The following is an 8,072-nucleotide window of genomic DNA, read 5'->3' on the forward strand; positions in this document are numbered from 1 at the left end:
TGACCCCGACGTGATTTGAACACACAACCTTCTGATCTGGAGTCAGACGCGCTACCGTTGCGCCACGAGGTCATATGACAAAAAAAGCTTTCCTCCGATACTTCACATGAAAAGTGCATGAAGAAATCGTGCACACCTTGAAATTTCCTACTTTTGCTCTCAGACTGAAAAAGACATAAACAAGGACGAATGAATATCTTGATATTGGGAATGCAGGGATTTCCAGTTTAAAATTTAGAATCTAGTATTGAACCCTTTTTTCTTATGGATTCAAAGATGACAATGCTATGATCAAAGTGAAAGGAGATCCCGACGTGCCTTAAATATTCAATGTTTTGATTTCGTTTCCCAATGATTTTTCTCATCAAAGAATCGTTGATAATATATTAATCTATAACATTTAACTAAAAGACACTTTTTTAGACACTGCGCTGACAGATAGCAACACAGTTTCCAATTTCAGTTTTAATCCAGACATGTGTTAAATTATGTAAAAGTAATTTAACCGCAGCATGATTTGAACACGCAACCTTCTGATCTGGAGTCAGACGCGCTACTGTTGCACCACAAGGTCACATTAAAAGTAACTTTACGCCCATAATTCACATGAAAAGTGCATGAAGAAATCGTGGCACACCTTCTTGAAATTTGCTAATTTTGCTCACAGACTCTTTTTTAGACACTGCGCTGACAGATATCAACACAGTTTCCAATTTCAGTTTTAATCCAGACATGGGTTAAGTAATGAAAAATTAATTTAACCCCGGCATGATTTGAACTCGCAACCTTCTGATCTGGAGTCAGACACGCTACAGTTGCGCCATGAAGTTTCATGAAAAGTGTATTTCCGCCCATAATTCACATGAAAAGTGCATGAAGAAATCGTGCACACCTTCTCGAAATTTCGTACTTTTGCTCACAGACTGAAAAAGACATAAACAAGGACGAATGAACATCTTGATATTGGGAATGCAGGGATTTCCAGTTTAAAATTTAGAATCTAGTAATGAACACTTTTTTCTTATGGATTCAAAGATCACAATGCTATGATCAAAGTGAAAGGAGATCCCAACGTGACTTAAATATTCAACGTTTTAATTTCGTTTCCCGATGATTTTTCTCAACAAAGTATGGTTTATAAGATATTAATCTATAACATTTATCTAAAAGACTCTTTTTTAGACACTGCGCTGACAGATAGCAACACAGTTTCCAATTTCAGTTTCAATCCAGACATGTGTTTAATTATGGAAAAGTAATTTAACCGCAGCATGATTTGAACACGCAACCTTCCAATCTGGAGTCAGACGTGCTACTGTTGCACCACAAGGTCACATGCAAAGAAGCTTTCCGCCCATAATTCACATGAAAAGTGCATGAAGAAATCGTGGCACACCTTGAAATTTGCTACTTTTGCTCATAGACTGAAAAAGACATAAACAAGGACGAATGAACATCTTGATATTGGGAATGCAGGGATTTCCAGTTTAAAATTTAGAATTTAGTGATGAACGCTTTTTTTTTATGGATTCAAAGATGACAATGCTATGATCAAAGTGAAAGGAGATTCCAACGTGACTTAAATATTCAATGTTTTAATTTCATTTCCCGATGATTTTTCTCATCAAAGTATAGTTTATAAGATAATAATCTATAACATTTATTTAAAAGACTCTTTTTTTAACACTGCGCTGACAGATAACAACACAGTTTCCATTTTAATTTTTAATCCAGACATGGGTTAAGTTTTGACCTCAACGTGATTTCAACACGCAACCTTCTAATCTGGAGTCAGACGCGCTACAGTTGCGCCACGGGGACATATAAAAAGAAGCTTTCCGCCCATAATTCACATGAAAAGTGCATGAAGAAATCGTGCTCACCTCGAAATTTGCTTGTTTTGCTCACAGACTGAAAAAGACATAAACAAGGACGAATGAACATCTTGATAATGGGAATGCAGGGATTTCCATTTTAAAATTTAGAATCTAGTAATGAACCCTTTTTTCTTATGGATTCAAAGATCACAATGCTATGATCAAAGTGAAAGGAGATCCCAACGTGACTTAAATATTCAACGTTTTAATTTCGTTTCCCGATGATTTTTCTCATCAAAGTTTGGTTTATAAGATATTAATCTATAACATTTATCTAAAAGACTCTTTTTTAGACACTGCGCTGACAGATAGCAACACAGTTTCCAATTTAAGTTTTAATTCAGGTATGGGTTAAGTTTTGAAAAATTGTTTTGACCTTGAAGTGATTTGAACACGCAACCTTCTGATATGAAGTCAGACACGCTACCGTTGCTCCACGAGATCATATGAAAATAAACTTTCCGCCCATAACTCACATCAAAAGTGCATGAAGAATTCGTGCACACGTTTTCGAAATTTGCTACTTTTGCTCACAGACTGAAAAAGACATAAACAAGGACGATTGAACATCTTGATATTGGGAATGCAGAGATTTCCAGTTTAAAATTTAGAATCTCGTAATGAACGCTTTTTTTTTATGGATTCAAAGATGACAATGCTATGATCAAAGTGAAAGGAGATCCCAACATGACTTAAATATTCAACGTTTTAATTTCGTTTCCCGATGATTTTTCTCATCAAAGTATAGTTTATGAGATATTAATCTATAACATTAATTTAAAAGACTGTTTTTTTAACACTGCGCTGACAGATAACAACACAGTTTCCAATTTAATTTTTAATTCAGACATGGGTTAAGTTATGAAAAATTAATTTGACCACGGCGTGCTTTGAACACACAACCTTCTCATCTGGAGTCAGATGCGCTACCGGTACGACACGAGGTCACATGAAAAGAAACTTTCCGCCCATAATTCACATGAAAAGTGTATGAAGAAATCGTGGCACACCTTGAAATTTGCTACTTTTACTCACAGACTGAAAAAGACATAAACAAGGACGAATGAACATCTTGATATTGGGAATGCAGGGATTTCCATTTTTAAATTTAGAATCTAGTAATGAACCCTTTTTTCTTATGGATTCAAAGATGACAATGCTATGATAAAAGTGAAAAGAGAACCCGACGTGCCTTAAATATTCAACGTTTTAATTTCATTTCCCAATGATTTTTCTCATCAAAGTATTGTTGATAATATATTAATCTATAACATTTAACTAAAAGACTCTTTTTTAGACACTGCGCTGACAGATAGCAACACAGTTTCCAATTTCAGTTTTAATCCAGACATGGGTTAAGTAATGAAAAATTAATTTAACCGTGGCATGATTTGAACTCGCAACCTTCTGATCTTGAGTCAGATGCGCTACCGTTGCGCCACGAGGTTTCATGAAAAGTGTATTTCCGCCCATAATTCACATGAAAAGTGCATGAAGAAATCGTGCACACCTTCTCGAAATTTCATAGTTTTGCTCACAGACTGAAAAAGACATAAACAAGGACGAATTAACATCCTGATATTGGGAATGCAGGGATTTCCAGTTTAAAATTTAGAATCTAGTAATGAACGCTTTTTTTTATGGATTCAAATATGACAATGCTATGATCAAAGTGAAAAGAGATCCCAAAGTGCATTAAATATTCAATGTTTTAATTTTGTTTCCCGATGATTTTTCTCATCAAAGTATAGTTTATAAGATATTAATCTATAACATTTATTTAAAAGACTCTTTTTTTAACACTGCGCTGACAGATAACAACACAGTTTCCAATTTAAGTTTTAATTCAGACATGGGTTAAGTTTTGAAATATTGTTTTGACCCTGGCGTGATTTGAACACGCAACCTTCTGATCTGGAGTCAGATGCGCTACCGTTGCGCCACAAGGTCATATGTAAAGAAACCTTCCGCCCATAATTCACATGAAAAGTGCATGAAGAAATCGTGCACACCTTCTCGAAATTTGCTTGTTTTGCTCACAGATTGAAAAAGACATAAACACGGATGAATGAACATCTTGATATTGGGAATGCAGGGATTTCCAGTTTAAAATTTAGAATCTAGTAATGAACCCTTTTTTCTTATGGATTCAAAGATGACAATGCTATGATCAAAGTGAAAGAAGATCCCGACGTGCCTTAAATATTCAACGTTTTAATTTCGTTTCCCGATGATTTTTCTCATCAAAGTATTGTTGATAATATATTAATCTATAACATTTAACTAAAAGACTCTTTTTAAGACACTGCGCTGAAAGATAGCAACACATTCTCCAATTTCAGTTTTAATCCAGACATGGGTTAAGTTATGAAAAATTAAATTTGACCCCGGTGTGATTTGAACACGCAACCTTCTGATCTGGAGTCAGACGCGCTACCGTTGCGCCACGAGGTCACATGAAAAGTAACTTCCGCCCATAATTCACGTGAAAAGTGCATGAAGAAATCGTGCACACCTTCTCGAAATTTGCTACTTTTACTCACAGACTGAAAAAGACATAAACAAGGACGAATGAACATCTTGGTATTGGGAACGCAGGGATTTCCAGTTTAAAATTTAGAATCTAGTAATGACCCCTTTTTTCTTATGGATTAAAAGATGACAATGCTATGATCAAAGTGAAAGGAGATCCCAAGGTGCCTTAAATATTCAATGTTTTGATTTCGTTTTCCGATGATTTTTCTCATCAAAGAATTGTTTATAACATATTAATCTATAACATTTAACTAAAAGACACTTTTATAGACACTGTGCTGACAGATAGCACCTAGTGTTGAGCATTCCGATACTGAAATATAAGGTATCGGCCGATATTCGCGGTATCGGAATTCCGATACTTAATTCCGATACTTTTAGAATATCGTATACTGGAATCGGAAGTTCCCATAATGCCTGCGCTCTGCAGTGTCTCTGAAGGATGACAAGCTGGATGGCAGCGCTCAGCTGCAATCCAGCCTGTCATCAGAATGCCATCCCAGCATGAGAGAATTCTCCTGATTGTTTTAAAGTCGGCGGGCGGTAAAATGCTGCCGGCTTTTAAACAATCACACAGTCCCATGCTACTTCCCCGCAGCCTCCCACCCTGATCCTCCGCTCCCCCAATCCTGATCGTAAGTTAGGACCGGGCGTGGAGCGCAGCACCAAGGAGTGGGGAGTGAAGGAACCGGGCGGGGAAGCCGGCAGTGAAAAGACTTCACCGCTGGTTTTCCCGTTCTGTGCTGCACTTTACCCCCGGTTATTTCAAATGAACAGCTGAAGTATCAGGTGATGCCTATCAGCTGTTCATTTGAAGTAGCCGCTGTGCCCTCAGAGGGCTCATGGGAGTTCATGCTTGACTGCATTGCATAAACTCACATGAACTTTCCCACGGCCACACAGGTCAGCCTCACATCCCAGACCATCAGACCCGTTATGACTAGTGTGTGCGCGGTGTCTGTGCGATGTCTGCGAGTGTGTGCGGGGTGTCTGTGCGATGTCTGCGGGTGTGTGCAATGTCTGCAGTGTCTGTGCAATGTCTGCAGGTGTGTGTGGGTGTGCGCAGTGTCTGTGCGATGTCTGCGGGTGTCTGCGGGTGTGCGCGGTGTCTGTGTGATGTCTGCGGGTGTGTGCGTGCAGGCAGACATAGGCCGATGTGACACTACTACTCCCATCGATCTATGTCTGTCCCCCGTCCGCTTGTGCCAGCAGGATCATCTTGATGGGAGCAGTAGTTCCCATCAGCCTGATCCTGCTATTTAAACTGCCCCCTTTTTTTCTTAATTATTTCATGAATTTCATGAAATAATTTAAAAAATAAAATACGTGGGGCTTAGCCCTATTTTTGTGTCCAGCCAGGTACATCTAGGCAGCTGGGGGCTGGAATCTGCAGCGCAGGGAGCCCAAGCTTTCTAGGCCCCACCCGCTGCAAATTGCAGTTCGCAGCCACCCCGGAAAATGGCGCGTTCATAGAAGCGCCATCTTCTGGCGCTGTACCCAGCTCATCCAGGGCCCTGGTGCGGTGGCTCACTGAGTAATAAAGGGGTTAGGGCCAGTTTGGCATTATCAGCTGGCCCTAAGCCCAAAATTCATGGGGTCAAGCCAATATTAGACATGACCGCCATGAATTTCTAGTAAAGTATTTAAAAAAAAACACAACACCCAGAATAAAGTCCTTTAATTGAAATAAACACACAATTCTTTTTTGTTCTAAATTAAACCATACCTACCATCACACCCATTCCAGCTGAAGCCAAAGATCTCCTGCAATAAAAGAAAAATAATAAACCAACCTCATCCTTACCTTTCCATGGTTCCCAGGACAGCTTCAGCTCTGCTATATCGAGATGACAGGCTGGACCACAGCAGAAAGCTGCCATCCAGCCTGTCATCCCGCAGACACTGAGAAGCGCAGGCATGCTTGCGCTCCTCAGTGTCAGGCTGTGACAGCATCCAGATGAGCCAAGTCTCTCACGCTCACCGCATGCGCAGGAGAATTCTCCCACGCTGTCAGTGACGTGCATGAGGTGAGCTGAGTTCATTGTCGGTTCATCTGGATGCCGTCACAGCCAGACACTGAGGAGCGCAAGCATGCCTGCACTTCTCAGTGTCTGCGGGATGACAGGCTGGATGGCATCTTTCTGCTGAGGTCCAGCCTGTCATCTCGATGTAGCAGAGCTGAAGCTGTCCTGGGAACCAAGGAAAGGTAAGGATGATGTTGCTTTATTATTTTTCTTTTATTGCAGGAGATCGTTGGCTTCAGCTGGAATGGGCGTCATGGTAAGTATGGTTTAATTTAGAACAATAAAGAATTGTGTGTTTCTTTTAATTAAAGGACTTTATTCTGGGTGTTTGTGTTTTTTTTTTAACTTTGACTATGGGGTTAGTAATGGGGGTGTCTTATAGATGCCTCTCCATTACTAACCTGGGCTTGATGTCAGCTGGCATCCTGTGGATGCGCCATTTCTGGGGCAGCTGATGGCTGGTGTTTCTAGCCTGGGAGCGGGCCAATATTCATGGCACCCTTCCTGGGCTATTAATATCAGCCCCCCCAAAAAAATGACGTGGGGTCCCCCCTATTTTAATAGCTAGCAAAGGCTAGGCAGACAGCTGGGGGCTGATATTAATAGCCCAGGAAGCGTGCCATCAATATTGGCCCCCTCCCAGCCTAGAAACACCAGCCGTCAGCCGCCCCAGAAATGGCGCATCCATAGGATGCGCCAATTCTGGCACTTAGCCTTGCTCTTCCCACTGCCCTGTAGCGGTGGCAGTGGGGTAATAGGGCTGGGGTTGATGTCAGCTTATAATGCCAGCTGACATCAAGCCCAGGTTAGTAATGGAGAGGCGTCTATAAGACAACCCCATTACTAACCCCATAGTCAAAGTTAAAAAAAAAAACACAAACACCCAGAATAAAGTCCTTTAATTGAAATAAACACACAATTCTTTATTGTTCTAAATTAAACCATACTTACCGTCACGCCCATTCCAACTGAAGCCAACGATCTCCTGCAATAAAAATAAAATAATAAACCAACATTATCCTTACATTTCCATGGCAGGCTGGATCACAGCAGAAAGCTGTCATCCAGCTTGCCTTGCCGCTGACACTGAAAAGCGCAGGCATGCTTGCGCTCTGCAGTGTCTCCCTGTGACGGCATCCAGATGAGCCGAGGTCATGTCCAATGAACTCAGCTCACCTCATGCACGTCACTGACAGCGTGGGAAAATTCTCCTCTGCTCAGCGCTTCAGCAGGAGAATTCTCCCATGCTGGGATGGCATTGAGATGACAGGCTGCATCGCAGCTGAGCGCTGCCATCCAGCATGCCATCCTTCATAGACACTGCAGAACGACTCGAACACCACCCTAAACAGCTCGAATTTGAGATTGGCGAACAGTTCTAGTCGAACAACGCTCATCTCTAATCCAGACATGGGTTAAGTTATGAAAAAGTATTTTGACCCCAACAATATTTGAACACACAACCTTTTGATGAAAAGTCAAACGCGCTACCGATGCACCACAAGGTCATATGACAAGTAACTTTCCGCCCATAACTCACATGAAAAGTGCATGAAGAAATCATGGCACACCTCAAAATTTGATACTTTTACTCACAGACTGAAAAAGATATTAACAAGGATGAATGAACATCGTG

At 40.8% G+C, this 8,072-nt stretch overlaps 3 non-coding genes across 3 annotated transcripts; all 3 read right to left on the minus strand.

Moving 5' to 3' along the window:
• On the minus strand, positions 1–72 carry TRNAW-CCA (transfer RNA tryptophan (anticodon CCA)). The gene has a single exon. It is a non-coding gene; the product is annotated as a tRNA-Trp (tRNA).
• Positions 73–3,755: 3,683 nt separating this feature from the next.
• On the minus strand, positions 3,756–3,827 carry TRNAW-CCA (transfer RNA tryptophan (anticodon CCA)). Its single transcript has one exon. It is a non-coding gene; the product is annotated as a tRNA-Trp (tRNA).
• Positions 3,828–4,259: 432 nt separating this feature from the next.
• On the minus strand, positions 4,260–4,331 carry TRNAW-CCA (transfer RNA tryptophan (anticodon CCA)). Its single transcript has one exon. It is a non-coding gene; the product is annotated as a tRNA-Trp (tRNA).
• Between the last annotated feature and the right edge of the window lie 3,741 nt (positions 4,332–8,072).

Source organism: Phyllobates terribilis, unplaced genomic scaffold (assembly GCF_046119375.1).
Source record: "Phyllobates terribilis strain yellow unplaced genomic scaffold, ASM4611937v1 Scaffold_11__3_contigs__length_659146591, whole genome shotgun sequence".
Taxonomy (NCBI): domain Eukaryota; kingdom Metazoa; phylum Chordata; class Amphibia; order Anura; family Dendrobatidae; genus Phyllobates; species Phyllobates terribilis.